Here is a 19430-nt window from a genome sequence, read left to right as displayed (position 1 = left end):
TTATATTTAGATGGGAATGTGGAATATGTTGTAAATATATTTTAATGTTAACATGTGTTTTTCAATACATTTATGTTTTTATTATGGAATATTTGAGATGTACAAATGAATATTTTAGCAAGCAACTGTAATACGGAAACAAACACTCAAGATGCCACTCCCAAATTTAAGAATGAAGGTAATACCATTATTCTGTTTCCATTTCTTCCTTTCTTGGCCCCAATACCTTCCTCAGTCTCCCTTTACTAAAAAGATAATCATTATCCTGAAGTTTTTTTGAATTTTTCTGCTATTCTTCATAGATTTGTATACCATTTATTTTTGCTTATTTTTAAAGATCTACATAGTTATTTCATGATATATATTGTGCTCCTATATTATATTCCATTCTACTCAATAATTTGCCTCTAAAATTCACCCACAGAGATGTTCTATGATATTTAAAATGTAAAGTAGAAATAGAAATTTCCAGATCACATTTGCTAGACAAAAAATGTATTGTTGAGATAAGCCAAATTTTAAAAAAATGCAATAATAAATTTATTCGCAAAGTGTTACATCTTCAGATTTGGTAAAATTGAAATACTCTCATCAAACACTTGGAAGTGAATGCAATACAATTGAACATAATGTTTAAGTTAGCTTGAGATAAAAATCATGTTTCTTTGTGTGAGTGCACCTAAAATTCAAGAAATAGTAATTTCATTTTTTTTATTAATTGGGATGAAAACACACACATGAAACTTACTCTAAGTGTACAATTTAGTACTGTTCATATGATCACTGTTGCACAACGGGTCTCTAGAGCTTCTTCCTCTTGCATGACTGAAACTCTGTACCCACTGCACAGCAATTCTGCTTTTCCACTCCCTTGCTCCGCCCCGAGCAAGCAGCATTCTGTTTCCTGCTTGTTTGAGTTTAGCTACTTCAGAAAGCTCATACAAGTGCAACCGTGCAATATTTGTTCTGTGAATGGCTTAATATGATATACTCACAATTCATCCAGATTGCGGCATATGCCAGAATTCTCTTCTTTTTTAAGGCTGAATAATATTCCCTTTTATGTATATAACGCATTTTCTTCATACATTCATTTTTTGACTGACACTTGAGTTGTTTCCACCCCTTAGTCATTATGATTAATGCTGTAGTAAACATGGGAATGCTAATACCTCTTTCTGATCCCAGTTTTAATTCTTTTGGATATATAGCTGGAAGGGGGGGTTGCTGGATACATGAAATTTCTATTTTTATTTTTTTAGTATCTTTCACATTGTTTTCAAGTAACTGTAAATGTCCTGATTTCTCCAAATCTTCATTTACTTTTGCTATTAAAAAAATCTAAGAAATTAATAGTTGTTTGTGAGAATAGGCCAGTCATCATTGAAATTAGTATTTCTGGTTATTACAAATGAATCTTTAGCATTTGTACCTTAAATAAATACATGAGAAAAAGGCAACAGTTTTATACGCGCAGCAATCCTATTAAGCCATAATGTGTGTGTAAGCACACACATGGACTTGTGCATTTGTATGTGGAAGTACATTGGATTTATCTTAGCAATTAATAGTTGAGTTGTCCCATTAATCTTTTGCAAGTTAACAGTTATTTAACCTTACCTGTTGTAAAGGATGTTTTCTCGTTATCTGATCTTTTGGTCTCTCCCAGATTTACACTTTCCTCCACACAATGAAAATAAGGTTTTTCTGCATATAAATCACCATAACTCAGAACAACCAATTTTTTTTGAATCTACAAGGAATTTAAGATTCATTTTCTTGGAGGAAAAAAGTGCTTTATATTATGCAGAAAATTTCCATAAGCCCACATACCTGTGATTCAAATTAGACTACCAGATTTCAAGTTCACAACAGCTTTAAAGGTTAATGTCTAGGAATGAACTCAGTGAGACCAGACCATATGCCAGACAATTGCTTGTCTTCACTTACTACATGATATGAAGGGGATTGGTACCTATAATGTCTGAGATTAATATGAAGCATATCAGCTCTGTCCTCAAATGCATGAAGTCTCTGGATATAGTTAAAAGGCATATTCAAATATTACAAGTAGCAACACTGCATTAAAATGTATTATACTAAATGGAAAAATGTCAAAGCCTGTATATAATAATTTTGGAGGTTGATATTTACCTTATCTGAATTAAATGTTCTTGAAAATGACATACATGCATAGGATGTAGCAAGCATAAGTACATTGCATAGATTCAACCTTGGTAGGCAAGCTAATTAAGTGCACTGCCTTTGAACACCAAAGAGATATAAATCCCATTACTGATTCTTACTAGAATTTAGACCATTTATGTATCCTTTCTGAACTTTCACCCCTAAGTCCTAAAAGGAAAATAGTAATATTGACTCCATTGGGTTATCATGAGTACTCAATAACATAAAATATACAAATTCCATAGCACAAATCTTGGAACCTAGTAAGCACTCCTATAAATTACAGTTATTATTTTAATCTTTCAGATAAAAAGAAGTAAGAGTTAAGCCTTTTACAACACAGTTATTTTTGGAAATAATCTACACCATAATCTTCTTTTTGTTGCTATCTGGAAAATCACTTCAATTTTATAGTTTGATCATCAGGGCCATGAGAAATTATTAGAGATTTGAAAAGTGATAGGAAAAGTTCCTTCTCTCAAGAAACTCATAGTCTGAGTTAGACTTTTACATAAATACTCTAAAACAAAGAGCCATAATGGAGGTGTGATAGTTGGAGAGATTAATTCTGGCAGGCTGATCTAGTATAATTTTATTTTAACACATAGAGCCAGCCAGCGGAAAGATTTCTGTGATTGATCAACTCCTGCACTAAAAGTCTGTTTTACTTACAAGACAAATCAATATAAAAGGATTTCTGTGTTCCACCAAATGTCTATAAATTCTTCAATGCATCTTATTTAAGGAGCGTCATGCGTGCTACATTTGACTGCATTTGCTCTTCAAAAGAATAAAAAGAAATAAGCTTAAGGAACAGATGACAGATTCATGCTCCAGTGAAACTGGGCAAAAATCTCAGTCTCATGAATATAACAAATTATTAAGAAAAATTGTACTTCTAGGACTTTGCATGTTGGAGTTGAAGTACTTAGGGTGGGGTGATGAGGCAATTTATGCTTGGTGCTGACTAGAATGCATCAGAGTTATGTGGCTTCCACTGAAGCTGAAATGCTTTTTATTTTTTCCACACCTATCAGCAAACTACTCTTCGGAAGCAAAATATTGTGAATTTGGGCTGCTAGAATGAGAATAATTAACTTCTAAGAAAAGACTAAGTAACAATTTTAAAANTCTCTCTCCTAGAAATAAATTAAAAAAAAAATTAAAAAAAAAAAACTGACACTAAAACACTTGAAGGTTAAAATTCCAAAGGATACAAAAATGCTGAGTCTAAGGGGCACATGCACCCCAATGTTTGTAGCAATGCTATCAACAATAGCCAAATTATGGAAAGAGCCCAAATGTTCATTGACAGATTAATGGATAAAGAACATGTGATATATATGGACAATGGAATACTACTTGGTGATGAAAAAGAATGGAATCTTGCCATTTGCAACAACATGAATAGAACTGGAGGGTATTATGCTAAGTGAAATAAGTCAGTCAGAGAAAGACAGATACCATATGAATTCACTCATGTGGAATTTGAGAAGCTTAACAGATGATCATACGGGAAGGGAAGAAAAAATAAGATAAAAATAGAGGGAGGCAAATCATAAGAGACTCTTAAATACAGAGAACAAACTGAGGGTTGATGGAGCTGGGGGATGGAGAGTAGATTAAATGGGTGATGGGCATTAAGGAGGGCACTTATTGTGATGAGCACTGGGTGTTATATGTCAGTGATGAATCACTGAGTTCCAATTCTGAAGCCAAGACGACATTGTATGTTAACTAATTTGTGAATAAAAAAAATCGACTGTTATTTTAAGTACAATGCTTAGCCAAGATTTTTGATTATTGAATTATTTTAAGTTATCTCAGTGTCAGTCACTGCACAGCACTAAGCAAATATTAATCCTGCTTCTGAGTTTTAATTTACCATCTGTGAAATAGAAATATATAAGCCCAGTTCAGTTCACAATGTTTTCTAAAAGTCAGAGAAAACATACCAGATAAGAGCTGGTTACTATCTTCCTTAAAGATTATCTGGTCAGTGTGTTCCTTGACTCCTACCTCTTATAGTTTCCTAGGGAGTCATCAGGGCCTAGACATGGGCTGGAGTGAATAGTTAACCATGTCATTTAGAAAACATGTTAAGATATTAAATGTAATATTATCCCTGAGTGTATATGTCATTATATGTCATCAAGAGTTTTCTTTCAGTATTTAATTCAGAGTTTTAATGATTTTACTCAGTTTTTTAGTTAACCATAATTATGTCTGTGAATGGTACTAAGTATAAATCTCATTTTACTTTTTTGTTCCTATTTTCAGTACTGACTAGTTTAGCCTTTCTCTCTGTTGATGCCATCTCTTTCTTAATCTCAGTCCTTCTGTGTCTAACTGAAAAGCTCTTTTCTCTTAGATGACTCATTTGACTTCTCATGGATTCAGTTTTACCCGCAAACTCTGGGGTTGAGTTGATATATAATCTTAATAAAATTATAATCTATAATAATCTTCGGATCATTTTTACATCTAAAATTCAGAGATTCTAGCTTCTCTGCTTATTCTTCATTCTCAAAATAAAATGTATGGAGGAGTGGTGTTATAAGCTGAATTGTGCCCCTTAACAATTCATATGACCCTGGTACCTCTGAAGGTGACTGTAATTGGAGACAGGACTTTTAAAAAGGTCATTAAGTTAAAATGAGGTCATTAGGGTGGGCCATAATCCAGTATGGCTGGTGTCCTTCCAAGAAGAGGATATTTGGACAGAGGCATGTACAAAGCGAGACCACTTGGAGATATGGGGAGAAGACAGCCACCTACAAGCCCAGGAGAAAAGTTTCAGAAGAAACCAACCATGCAGGCAGGCACTTGATCTTGAACCACTAGCCTCCAGAACTGTCAGAACATTCACTTCTGTTCTTTAAGCCACTCAGCCTGTGGCATTTTGTTGTGGCAGCCCTGGCAAACTAATAGAGGTGGCATACTTCAAAAATGTTAAAAATGTATTCTTCAAATTATCTAGTCATATAAAAATGTAAAGCAGATATGTTTAATGCAGTGTTGCTAACATTCATAAAACTACTGCAATATTTGGCCATCTGGTTTATTTCTTGCTCTATATTTATACAGAACAAAATGAACTCTGAAAACTGGAAACTGATTCCCTCCCTTTGGGATTTTTTGGACTCTCTTTTTTTCCCCCCTGATTTATGTCTTCCTACCTCTACTGCACTGGCTTCAGTCTTGAGCTGACATAAAGAGACACCTTTCTTTGTTTTCAGGTGATTTCCCTGCTGACTGGAGAATTCTTTTATCTGTGGCCTTTGAAAAGCCTTCTATCCCTTCCCTTTTACAACTCCACTCTCAATGACATTTGGCTAGTACTCAGTTTTATGACCCATCTGAAGTCTTGGGCCCATGAAGCTCTGGGTTGTCCTTGTCAGTAATGGTAAAACATTTTTGGAAGTTCACATAAAATAAGAATTTGTAAAGTTTGGAGGATCTCCTGAAATCTCCTAGGCTTTTAGTCTCCAGAAGAGTTGCAGTGCAGTGTAATACAAACCCTGCCTTTGTCTGTCTGTGTGCCTGTAAGCGAGTTGCCTGGCTTCTCTGAGTCTCAAAGTCCTTATTTGTAAAACAAGAATTTAAAAACTCTCCCCTTGGGAGTTATGATGACCTAATTTAAAAAATGAATTGAAAAACCTAACTGCTTGCTTTTTATATTATATGTGCTTGGTAATTCTATAAAGAGTAATCCCCACCCATCTTCATTTTTTAATCTCATTCATTTTTTTGAGTTATTATTTATTTTCTTTTAAGTTTTTATCAGCAACTGAAATTATACCAGTTACAGTTTTTAGACTTATATATTATCTCAGTCTCCTATGAAATTTCTAAGAGTAGGACTTTATTATCTTCTCTGCTATATTCTGAGTAATGGGAACAGTGTCATTTATTATGCCCGAGGTAAAGCCTTTTAAATATAATAATAGAAATATTTTCCTTTAACTCTTATGATATATCTTTGAAGAAAAAAATATAAATGATTATTGTTTGACTATTGTTTCTCTGATTGTTGCTGACATATCTAAAAGACCAGAATCTGTGCTTTTATATTCACAAAACCAAGAATAATGAAGATCAAGAGACACTAAAATGTCTTATTTTATTTGGTATCCCATAGGCACTTGTACTATAATTATGAACTAGCTTAAGAGTTTTCAAAAAAGGAAGATTTGAACCATGGAAAAGAAATTATAATGTGCTCTGTTTCTGCAATGCTTTTTTGTATATAATCACACTCTAAAATCATTGAATTTTATAGTCAGTAGAACCATGAATTCTTGTTTTTTTGCTATTACTCATGATGTTAGCCACTCAATATTTATTGAACACTTACCCTAAGTTGATAATGGTCAATCAAAGGAATATTTTTGTTGCCCTATTAAAATTTATACTCTTAGAGTGAAAGGAAGTTATTCATTTATCCAATATACATTCATTGAATGCCTGTATATATTTTTTGAGTCAGATTTTTTTCTAGGTATTTGAGACAGGGAGAAAAATGATACTGTCTCTCTATGCAAGAAGCTCACAGTCTGAAGAAGTAAACCAGAGATTATTCTGACATCCAGTGGAAATAATAATAAGATACACCAGGTAGTAGTAATAAATTGACAAGGCAATGAGAGGTTATGATCAGAAATCTGTGTCATGTCAATTTGATTCTTAGTCCAGCTAGAAGGACCCTTGAATGGGATTAGGAGTTGTTACTCTCTGACACTATGGAGACATATAGAGTATGACATGATCAAATTAGATTAAAAAACAAAACAAAATAAAACAAACAAACAAAAAAACCCATAGCAACGTGGGGGAAAAGAATGAAACAATTCATGAGATTGGAGGCAAGATAATGACCTAGACTCCCAAATGAGTACAGATCATTCAAACACAAAGTAACATCTGTAACTAAAGATACATATTTGTAAAGATCACATTTGGCAAATAAATTATGTATTTCTCATATTTCCCCTTCCCCTATTTATTTTTCTCTATCTTCAATCAATTCTCTTTGATTCCATAGACAATCATTTCTATAACATATTACATGCTCGTATTTTACAATTTCTCATTCAACTTTCAAATGGAAAATTTATAAATGTTGATGCCATAGTTTTGCTAAAAAATTGACTCAAAGAATAGGAATACTAACATGTGTCTCATCAGATTTATGGTAAATCTATCTTTAGATACTATGTCTGCTAAATAATGATTCTCGTATTTCACTGTCAAAATATAACATTCAGATGAACATGCCATATCTCAAACTTTAAATTTGATTTATGGTGCATAAACTATATTTTAAATAACAATAGTAATAAGGAAGCTCTACACAGAAATAGATCATATCTACCTACAACTATCAAAATATTAAAAGCACCAAACTTAAAATTATACTAATTGACTCTTCTAAAGAGTCTAATTCCTACAAACATTATTGAATACTTCTGCTAAAATCTAAGAAAACTACAGTTACATTGTCAACATAGCAACTTACTTTAAAAAAAAGTATACAGAATAATAATCTGTATCACACTGATATTATGTCAATGTATAATTTGTATGATATAACCCGAATGGGTAATCGTTGATCTATGAGTGAATTTCTTTTTTTTAATTTTTTAAAATATTTTTGATAGAGAGAGAGAGAGACAGAAAGAGTGTAAGCTGGACAGGGACAGAGAGAGACAGAGACACAGAATGAAGCAGTCTCCAGGCTCTGAGTTGTCAGCACAGAGCCTGATGCGTGGCTTGAACCCATGAGCTGTGAGTTTATGACCTGAGGCGAAATCTGACACTCAACTGACTGAGCCACTCAGGTGCCTCTATGAGTACATTTCTAATTACTCTTTATATTAGAGTCCCAAGATTACTAGCCTTTACAAAGTTAAGTGTTTATTAAGATGAAGGCAAAAAGCTAATGAGGTAATATTTTCTGTGATAACTACATTAATATTTCAAATTTGAAAAAATATTCTAGTGGTATTGTAAAGAGTGAAGATTACTTTATTGATTATTTCTGTAATATTGGCAAGTTATTAAACATCTCTTTCTCAGTTTCTTCATCAAGGAAAAGAGTATATTTAAGTATATTTGGATTCCTTTTTAATAAGGATTACATATGCATTTCTAGAATTTATAGTAATATGTAAATATTTATTGTATTCAAAATTACATAAGGAGGTTTAAAAAAAAAGATGTTCCTTTAATAAAAATTCAGAGTGGGACTTAAATTTCCATGGTTTTCAGTTATTCATGTTTAAAAAAGATGACTCTGGCATACTGTTAAAGTTGGGTGAGATTTGGGAAGTCTTGAGGTTGAAAGACTAGAGACAAGTGGGGAAACTTGGCATATCCACGTAAAGGATGATGAATGTCATTCTTAATCATGTCCCCATGGGTTACATACATTCACCCATCATACATAATCTGAAGAAAAGGAGAAACAGACATCAAATTTAAGAAATACTTAAACAAAAACCACAACAATTAAGAATAATAGTTGAGAATTGCATAAGGAAATCTTTGAGCCTAAGTGAAAAACATACCAATTTCTAATCCAATAGCATCCTGGGTCCCAGAATCAAACTGATGACAAAGTCGAGCTTCTGGATTACTTTGGTGAATTTTAAAAGCTGGTTATTTTCAAATATTTGGGAGGTGATGGAAGTAATCACAAGATAAGAGCATTACTCCCAATCTAGGAACATGGGTAGAAAGCAGTTACCAGAATTCAGAGTGAGAGCTATGGAGAGTGAGACACAGGAGTCCTCATAAGGAAAAGATAAAGAGAATAAACAACCCAGTCTCACTTTCTTCTTGTCTCTTGTGAATTCATTCTGGTACCTAATCAACTGAATTTTACTAGAAACTAGATGACAAAGAGGCCTGATATTGTCCTTAAGGGTCAAAATCCTAGGGTGCACAACATAGTAAGAAAGGTGGATAAAATATATTCAGGGTTAAATGGGAAACATAAACATCACATAAAATAGTTACAGAAAGAGGATATCATCAGGAACACAGTCTTCTGGTAATTAGGGAATGTAAAGATGAGCAATTGTGTACATTATATTCCATTTTTAAGAACATAGCCATCAGTAAATCAGGCTACAACTGAATTCCAAATGCCTAATGTTTAGGAAGTATCCAGTGCATGAATGAATTAATGGAACAATGAGTGAGCTTACTTTTATCTTTTTACCATGCCCCATCTTTCATTTATGTCTACACTGTTATCTTGTGGACTTTATATATACATATATATATTATATATAATGTTATATATATGTGTTATTATATATGTATTATGTTATATATATAACAATGTTGAACATATTATATATGTTATATATGTGTGTGTGTACATATAGTGTTTGTGTGTGTGTATTTCTTTTAGTTCTGACTTGTGGCTTTACATGAACATAGTCTGATCCTTTTGTCTCCCTCTCTGACTGCTTTTAAAAAAAGTCCTGGTTGAATTCTGGTGCTGTAATCTATGCTTTCATCTCAGTACTCACCTGAAAAGTATCATTTAGACAGAATGCGACTTGCATTAGAGCAGTGGGAAATAATGATCAAGAAATATGAGAATAATTTTAAGAGCTATTTAACAGGTAGAATCAATAAGACTTGACAAATAATGGAATTAGGGTATAAGGGAGACATTGGAGCCATAGTGAATGCCATGTGAAAGGGGGTCCAAATTACAACTGAAAATATACCTCTTTGACATAAAGATTATCTTGAAGTGATTATTTTTTAAAAAATAGTAGCCATAGGAAAAGCTCTGAAAACTGAGGAGTTACCCTTTTATAAGGGACATTTACATCTCTAAGGGGAAATTTCCATTTGTAAGGGTCTCTCTCTCCTTTCTTCTTTCTCTCTGTATCAAGAAGAGATGGATGACTCTAAATCTCTAGAACCTTATCAATGGAAAGGCAATAACTGAAGTTTGCATAACAACCTTATCCTTCCGCACTGTGCTTTTTCCAGGGAACTTCCCATAATTCCTGCCCCCCCAACCCATCCGCCAAGAAAAACCTTCTTTTGTCTTTAGCTGGAGATGGTATTTAAGGTGATGGCATAGGCCACTTGAAAGAGTTACTCAGTTTTCTTGAATCTCTCCCATGTGTACAGGAGGTATACATATTATTAAACTTCAATTTTTCTCCTGCTAATCTTTGATTACCAGAGGCATCTCAACCAAGAAGCTAGAAAGGTAGAGAGAAAATTGTTTTCCTCCCCTACACATAGATTGTGACTTAATTAAGCATTTCTATTGGTTATTTAGGGTCCTACATTAAACAAGCAAGCAAACAACAGCAACAGCAGCAATAACAACACCAATAGCACAAAACAGTTCCAATATGTTTTTAACAAAACTACTTAGTAGTTTCAAAAAACATTGTTGCCTCCTAAGCAGTCTGCATGAGAATTGTCATCATGTTGTGGAAATCTGGTCTGGATCACTGACAGAAGAACCAAGGGGCATGCGGAGATCTTGGAAGGGAGGAGGTTTCTTTAATACCGGTGGACTCAGAGGAGATCATTCTCCAGAGGTCTGAGCCCAGAGCATCAGTAGAGGGAGTACTTTATAGCCTGTTACTTCCGCATTCCTCATTAATGCATGAGACAAGCAGTGTGGGAAGAAGAATCTGGAAGAGGGAGCCTTTGATCAGGGACAGGTATTTCCTTATCAGTCCTGCTGGCCCTCTTATAACAGATTTTCCCCTATCAGTCAGAGCCTCATGGAGAAAATTGCATGACTGTGGAGCCTGTGATGTGTGTAATCATGTTATTTAAGATGACCAACCAATTTCAGTTCTCCTGATGGTTAACTCCTGCAAAATGAGATTTGTAATTCCTGGAGAAAGTGATGCACATGCTGTGATTTAAGGGACCCTAAGATGGTCTAAATACTATCTTCCCTATTCAAACATCTTTTGTAACATGTCTCCACTTTGGTGTATATGTATAGTAGTAACGGCCAATGTCTTATCTACCCCCTTGTCTTGGTCTAGGAGCACCCTGATGTCAAACGCAATGTATTTATTTATATCTGAATCTCGTTTAGTAATAAGCATGGAACTTCACATAGTCCTCCATATATACTTATTTCTATTTTTAATGCAACAATGTAAATTCAGTTCTTTTCCATCTTTGACATGGATTTTAGAATGCCCTCCTAAGTACTGTTCCTGACCTTCATATTTTATTTCCATAATTCTCCTTTATGACATTAATGCCTCATTATCATGCCCAAACCCACCTTTCTAGCCTCATTATCTTCTATTTTGTCCAACCAAGGGTGGTATAAGCACCAATAATAATGACACTTATTCTCTGAATATCTCTGCATTCTTGCTTTTGACGTTAGTCATGATTTTTCAAAAGCCTAATCTCACAATTATTGTTTTTCCCTCCATCTATTAAAATCTTCCTAGTCCTCAATAACTATATCAAATAAAATTTCTATCAACTTTTAATCACATAGCATGTTGGTAATAATTACACTACAGCTTAATACATGGGATATATTGGATTTTCAATAAATACTGGTCGTACTAAATCGAGTTGCAGCATACATTTCATTTAGATTTGCTCAGTAGATAGGTCTGTATTTGCACTGAATAAGATGATTGTGGCCAGAGACCAGGTCTAAATCATATTGGCATGTAAGACAATATTGTATATGTAACAGTCTTTTTTTTTTTTAATGTACGTGTAACAATCTTGAGATAAATTTTTGTTACTAATTGTGCTAAATTTAAATATTTATTAAGTGCAAGGAAGGACACGTCCTTCCAAAGACCACCAGAAATACCTCTTTAGTTTCATAAAATTAGATTTTATGTTTTGTTCAATGAGGAAAAACTCACAGCTTGAAGAACTGTGGGGGTGTCTCACTAAGAGTGTGTCATAAAAGGCATTATTTGAACTTGTGTTTTAAGTTGTTCTGTGGATTGATGCTGACAGAAAGGCAGAATAATTCTATGATTTGATATCTTTTTAATTCTAATCTAGGTTTAAAGAAGAATAAAGTAAATTTAAAGATTTAATTTGTAAAGACACAGCAGTTACTCTTATTAGTAATAAATTATGGAGGCTTGTTTGTTTTTGGTTTAGACAATGTTCCTGTTTTTGTCTGTGTTCATACATGATTATCAGGTAATGTTATTTTTGACATATACTGATGTGGTATCTTTGACATTTTTATGTTCAACAGTAGTCCACAGTCTGGCTTGTTCATCAGACAAAGTCCTGGCTGTCAGAAGCTACTTTTCTTCTCACTGGTGAGTGGGAGAGCCAAATCCAATCTAGGCCTCTATGGAGTAGCTGGTAATAAAGGAATGCTGGGCATAGATACAAATATCAGCATCACCACTTGCTGTTGTCAATATCATCATCTCTAGTAGAGATTAGTATTGCATACATACTGTGTGCCTAGCAAAGCACCTAGCAGTCTGCAGTCATCATCCCATGTAATGCTCACAGTGACACTGTGGACAAGATGCTACTAATCATGCTTACTTTACAGACCAAGAAATTACCCAGACCAACCACCTTGTAATAATTTGTACTTCTTTCCTTCAATTAAATAATTTACTTCCTCTCTGTATTCAACCCCCTCTACCACCAGTGTGTAAAACACACTGAAGTAAAACTTACTGGAGAGCTGTAATTCCTCTGAAATTTCACAAATGTCAGGTTAAGTCACCTTTAAGATATTTAGGAGATATAGAAGATTTGAAAACAGAACTCGATATGATCTGATTCACTTTCTTTTCCCTCTAATACCGAATATTTGCAGAATATGAGCATTTACACTTTCTTAACATGCAACACCTCCTACCTGAACATTATAAAATTAAAATAGTGAAATCCACTCATATCAATAATACATGCTTTTTTCAGGGAATAATTTATTCAATACTTTGTCCTTCCTGATGCTGTGTCCACTCGTAGAATTCAGGAAGGAATTTAGAAGCAAAAAGCAGAAAACTCCCTGCCATCCATAACACTGAAGCACATAAATTATATCTGCCTGTTTGGGACTGTGACCCTGAACCCACTTCTACTCCCCAGTCTCCCTCTAGACTTCTTTAGTCTTTTTAGAAAAGTGGTATCTGTATCATTAGCATACTGTGTTGAAATTAGCTATAAAAACAAATTGTAGCATTTTTCAAATACAAATAACATGAGGAGGAAACTGGAGCCCAATTATTTAAAATCATTTAGAGCTTTAAAAAATAATTAATTCATGCTTGACTAAGGAAAGAAAGCGGGAAGGGGGACATAAGCAAAATATTCCAGGTAGCACCTATGTTGTGAGTTACCACTTTTATTAATCCTTCTAGTCTTCACAACACCTAATACAATGCTTAACACATAGGAACACTCAATAAAAAAAAATACTTGTAGAGAGGTTATAGCAGTTAGGGCAGTAAATTGGATTCTGTGGTTCTGTATCACAGTCGCAACTCACTGATCATCATTCAGGGTGACTTGAGGGATATTACTTTAACTCCCTGTGCTTCATTTTCCATACAGGATACTACTACTTGGTTTATGTCCTGCGTGCTTTGAGGGTGTCAGAGTGTTATAAAGACCAAGCTTTATTGTCAATTACATTTGTATTCAATTTTAGCCAAAAGTTTGTTCAATCAGTTCTTTTCAAAGAGACACATTCCCCATTTGAAAGGTCAGATTTTTCCATGAATGGCTGAGGTCTCGGTTTAACTCCAGGTAGCTGTTTATGGGCGGCTTGATTTCCTTAGACAGCATGGAAATAAAGTACAGTGGATGTAATAGTAAGACATATAATAAAATAAAAAAGATAAAGACCTGAGTTAGATACAGACTTAAATGGTACATGGCTTTTACAATCCCTTTACAGACTACAATACCATAAAAGGAAATGGGTCTTTGATCATCCAATGAGGCAATGCAGGGAAATATACAAATTCCCAATATTTATGACCACAAACTGAGGATCATAAAGACAAAAAATAAACTTCAAGACAAGACTTAGTGTGGAATTGAACTTTGAAGACTCATTTAATTGAATGAACCCAAGGTTTGTCAAAGAGTGAAATCAAACGTTATAAAGAGAGGAGGAAAAATTAAATGGACCAGACAGCTGCCGTCACTTTCACAGAAGCCAGAAAGAATAAAGTCAAATGGAATTTCAAATGTGGTCTGGAAAGTCCTCAGAGATTGACGGGATATTTTATGTGCACTTTTGTACTATAAATCTATACACAAGCTATCTTTTTCGATACTGATTAAAAGTCTGTGCCTGACTCTAACTTTGTGACTTGAGAGAGAATATGGCAATCGACCAGGGCTGAGGCACATTTGTATCTCTAAAGATTGGTAGTGTGTTTAACTCCATTTAAACGCAAGAGGATCTACCGGACACCATGGTAATTATAGTTAATATTGTATATTTGCAATTTTCTAAAAGAGTAGATCTTAAATTTTCTCACCACGCACAGAATGGTAACTACATGAGATGATGGGTATATTAATTAACTCAATTGTGGTCATCATTTCACAATGTATATAAAACCATCATGCTGTGCACCTTGAAAAACTCACAATTGAAACCTAAATATATAGAATTTTCATCTGTCAAGCATATCTCAATAAAAGTATGAGAACAAATAAACAACCAAATACACACAGGATTAAAAAGATGAGGATTTTTTTCTCAAAGGAAAATCAGGGTTTGTTTTAGAAGTGATATAATGGAGATTGGATGGGTAAAAGATATTTTAGGTGACTATTTATATTTATATCTGTATTTATGTGTTTGTATACATGTATTTAGAGTGTTTTTACATATTATATCTAAACAAATATATGAATATACATGTATACTTATATGTGTATACACACACACACACACACACACACACTACAATAACTCACTTCTTTCTTACTCAACTAAAACTATTTAAGTGCCAGGTGTTTAATGATAATGATATTTGTGTGAGGGCAAGTTTGGGTGGGATTTTGCCCGAGATTTCAGTTTTGATTTTACAAAATAGCATGTGCAGAGGCACATTTGGGTGATCTGATTTCATGAGTCAGATGACCTGCAGTGTAATTAAGACCCCTGACATTTCTTAAAGGCCACAAAGATCTAACACAAATTATTTTATTCTAGGTTTTGCAGCTGAATTTCAAAAAGAACTGAAGCAATTTTATAAGTCAATCTATCAATGGAGACTTGATTTAGTGAATATTAATGTCTTCTTTAATGCTGTTCTAATACTACAGGTTTTCTGTGTGAGTAAATGACAACCAAACAAAATAAAGCACAGGAAAGTGTCTTCAGTAAAACATGAAAAAAGGCAATTTTAAAGATGGTGATTTTAAAGATGGCAATTTTAAAGATGGTAAATTTTAGAGATTGGATAAATGCAAATGCAAACAAGATATGGAACTATTTCATCATGGCAAAGATCTCCCTTATGATGACCCTTATAGTCACTGCCCTTAAGAATCTTATTAATTGTTTATTTTTTAAAGTTTATTTGTCTGCACACACCATCAGCTCAGAGTCCAATGTGGGGCTTGAACTCACAAACAGCAAGCTCATGACCTGAGCCAAAGTCAGACGCTTAACCGACTGAGCCACCCAGGTGCCCCAAGAATCTTTTTCTGATGTTTTTACACAATGTTTTCTTTGTGTTTAGTGAGAAAAAAAGAGAAACTTACAGCTAAATGTAATTTTAAATGTAAATGTAAATAAAGATGAAAGTGTCCATCTTTCCTGGAAGTAGAAGTCTCCACAGTCTGTTGTTAATGAAGTGTGTTGTGGTTTCTCCACCAAATAACATGGAATTCACATGTGAGTCCATTTAGATATGCCTAGTTATATCTGTTGTGAATTCTACTGTTACCCAAAGGCAGGTGCCCAGCTTGCAAAACTACTCATCTATTTTAATGGCTATTAAAATCATTATGTCTGTTCTGTATTTATGTTTTAAACTTAAATCTCATTAAAAGAAGACAATGGATTAGCAAAACTGCTTCTCTTCAAAATAAAACTTTGAATAGGAGAGGATGTGCATTTGTTCCAACAAATAGCAAACTGAAATTTAAAAAAAAGAATATGAGATTTTTTTTCAATGTTTGGAAGAGATTAAAAAAATACAATGCATAATAAGCCCAGTCCTGCAACCCCACCTCTGTGAGTTAATTACTGATGTATTTTTTATTTGCTTATTCCTATGAAGGAGTCTCACCAGAGGAAAGGAGCCCAAATATGGAGTTGGCAAATGCATTTGGCCTCAGTGTACATTTCTGGACGCTGTTCCCTCCTGCTCCCTTAATCCCTCTCCCCTTTTAGAGTCTGTCTCAGATTACTATGCCTTTTTAATCAAAAACAATATTTTAAACACTCTATTTAGAACACTATTCTTCCAAACACTCTGTCCTCAGGCGAGGGACACCTGCCTGGCACTCGAGGCGTCTGATAGGCCTTCCCAGTGAATTCGGCGTCCCCTCCTGCGAAGTACTCAGGCTCCACTACTCACAGACTGGATTTCTCTTCCCCAGCCGACCGTCCCCATTCCTGAGAGCATCGGGAATGAGTGATCGGCCTCACTGGATGTGCACCCAGGTGACCCGAGCGCGCAGGGCCCACGCTGGGCTTCCCCTCCCTCTCCAGCTACAGACACAGCGCACCCTCGGGCCTGGGGAGCAGTGGCGCCCAACAATCCCGGGCAGGGCTCTCCTTGGCCGCCAGTGACATCACCGGCGAAGCGGATCCCAGGTGCTAGGCTCCTGGTTTCATCGGATAGTCTCTCTGTCGGCCCCGCTGGAGAACAAAGGCATTGAGGGAAGGAGGATCCAGGCGGGCGACAGCGTGCAGTTCAACCCCGCGCACGACTTAGCTCCCTCTTGTGCTGAGTCCAGGAGCTGCAAACCGAGCCTAAAGGAGGGGTGCTGCCTGTGCGAGGCTCTTCCTAGTACAAGTCACCTGTGGGAGCTAAAGGCACCCAGTTCATCTCTGTACACCCCTCCCCCCTCCCCGGCTAGAGAGCTGCTAGGATCAGGATCCTGATCTACTGCAGCAGCAGAGGCCTTTTGGAGGAAGCCTCAGGACTGTTTCCTGTGTAGGGAGAGGCTTTTTCTTACCAAAGACATGTTTCTCTCCACCTCTAAAGTAGTGCTACTATCCACGAGTTACAGGGACGAAAGAAGTGGAATACAATCAAGATACAAGGAGGAAATTGTTACCAGGAATGTTCCTGCAACAGCCTCCTAATGCAGGTGTCTGGTTTTAGGATGTAGAGAACCAGAGAAAGGAGATTGGTGTGTNGAAAGAAAGAAAGAAAGAAAGAAAGAAAGAAAGAAAGAAAGAAAGAAAGAAAGAAAGAAAGAAAGAAGGGAAGGAAAGAAGGAAAGAAGAGAAAGGCATAGAGGAAGGAAGAAAGAAGGAGGGAGGAAGGAATGGAGAGAAAGAGGAAGGGAAGAAGGAGGGAAGGGAAAGAGGAAGGAAGGGAGAGAGTGAGAGGAAGAGAGGAAGAAGGGAAAGAAAAATACACAGCTCTGAAATGACCCGTTTTAACTTCTGGCAGAGACTAGTGGCGACACAATGCATACTTTTTCATTTGTGTGTCCTCAGACCCAAACTAAACAAATAGCAAACAGGGGCACTTCCAGTTGGAAACATATTTAGAGTACTGATGCTCTCTCACTGACTCTGGATGTGACTATTTAAAGATATTATTTATATATAAGAGAATACACATATTTTTTTTTTTTTACAAATAGTTTATTGTCAAATTAGTTTCCACATAACACTCAGTGCTCATCCCCACAAGGAGAATACACATATTTAAAGTGTGCAGGCAGATTGAGTTTGGGCAAATATATGTAAATTAAGATACAGAATATTTATTTACATCACTTCAGAAATTCCCTGAGTGTCCCTTTTAAGCCAAAACCCGTTGAAAAGTAAACACTTTTCTTATTTCTACCACCATAGTTTAGTTTTGTGCATTCTTTAAAGTTTTATAAATAGAATCATACAGTATATGATACTTTTGTGCACTGTTTTTTTGGCTTAGTAAAAAGTCTCAAATTCATCCATAGTTTTGAATCAGTAGATTGCTCCTTTTTCATGCTGAGTAATATTCCATTGTTCAAACAAACCACACTATGTTTTATCCTTTTACTTGCTCATGGGACATTTGAATTGTTTTCACCTTTGCCTTATTAAAAAAAAGGCGCTAGGAACATTCTTGTAAATCTGTCTTTGGATATTTGTTTGCATTCTTTTGGAAATCTCTCCACCTCTCTCATACTGATTGTAATTGCTGGGTTATAAAATAGACATAGTGAAATATTACAAAACTCAGGCCACCTGTTTNAAGAGCAATCTAGCTGTTCCACATCATGAATCACTCTTGGAATTTTAATCTTTTTAATTTTAGCAGCTCTAATCTGCAGTTTGCCCTTTCTTTTTATTTATCATACTCTTTGCAAAGCAAGTATTTTTTTTCATATTGGTGAAATCCAATAAATCATCTTTTAAGGATTAGTGGTTTTCACTTTCCTTATTGAACAAATGTTCTCATATCACAGTCATAAAACCATTTTCCATATACATTTCTAGAAGCATCACTATTTTAGCCTTTATCTTTATGTGTATGATGAACTTAAATTATTTGTGTTTGGTATGAAATAGGGATCAACGGTTTTTTGGTGTCTATTTTCCTTTTTCCATATGGATATCCAGTAAATAATTTCAACATTATTTGCTTAAAAATTTAAAAAATTAAAAAAAGGAGAGACTCTTTTCCCATTGGATTGCATTAGAGCCTCTATTGAAAACCATTTCAGTGTTAATTGTATGGGTCTATATCTGACATTATGATTTTGTCATTTGCCTATTATTTGTATATCCTTATGATAACTTCAGAGTATATATTTTAACAGGCTTTTATAGAGGTTCTTGAAATCAGGTGGTGTAATGTCTAAAATTTACTCCTTCTCAAAATGTTTTGTTTTTCTAACTTTTTTGTATATCTATACATATATTAAAATAAGTTTATTAGTGCCTGTAAAACCCTATTGGACATTTCACTGAATTGCTTCATTTCACAAGATTTATTAGCACAATGCTGACTCGGAGTGTGGAACGTGGACACCCTTGCTTTCCACAGTCTCAGGGAGAAATCATTTAATATTTCACCATTAAG

At 34.9% G+C, this 19430-nt stretch overlaps 1 long non-coding RNA gene across 1 annotated transcript; it reads left to right on the top strand.

Annotated features, from left to right (window-relative positions):
• Positions 1-105: 105 nt before the first annotated feature.
• On the top strand, positions 106-15435 carry LOC144234743 (uncharacterized). The gene is made up of 3 exons (XR_013336053.1): positions 106-178; positions 12437-12503; positions 15383-15435. It is a non-coding gene; the product is annotated as an uncharacterized LOC144234743 (long non-coding RNA).
• Positions 15436-19430: the final 3995 nt, after the last annotated feature.

The sequence above is a fragment of the Crocuta crocuta genome, unplaced genomic scaffold (genome assembly GCF_008692635.1).
Source record: "Crocuta crocuta isolate KB4526 unplaced genomic scaffold, BGI_CrCroc_1.0 scaffold371, whole genome shotgun sequence".
Classification (NCBI taxonomy): domain Eukaryota; kingdom Metazoa; phylum Chordata; class Mammalia; order Carnivora; family Hyaenidae; genus Crocuta; species Crocuta crocuta.
Note: the sequence above shows the minus strand (reverse complement) of the source record. Positions and strands in the feature narration are given on the sequence as shown.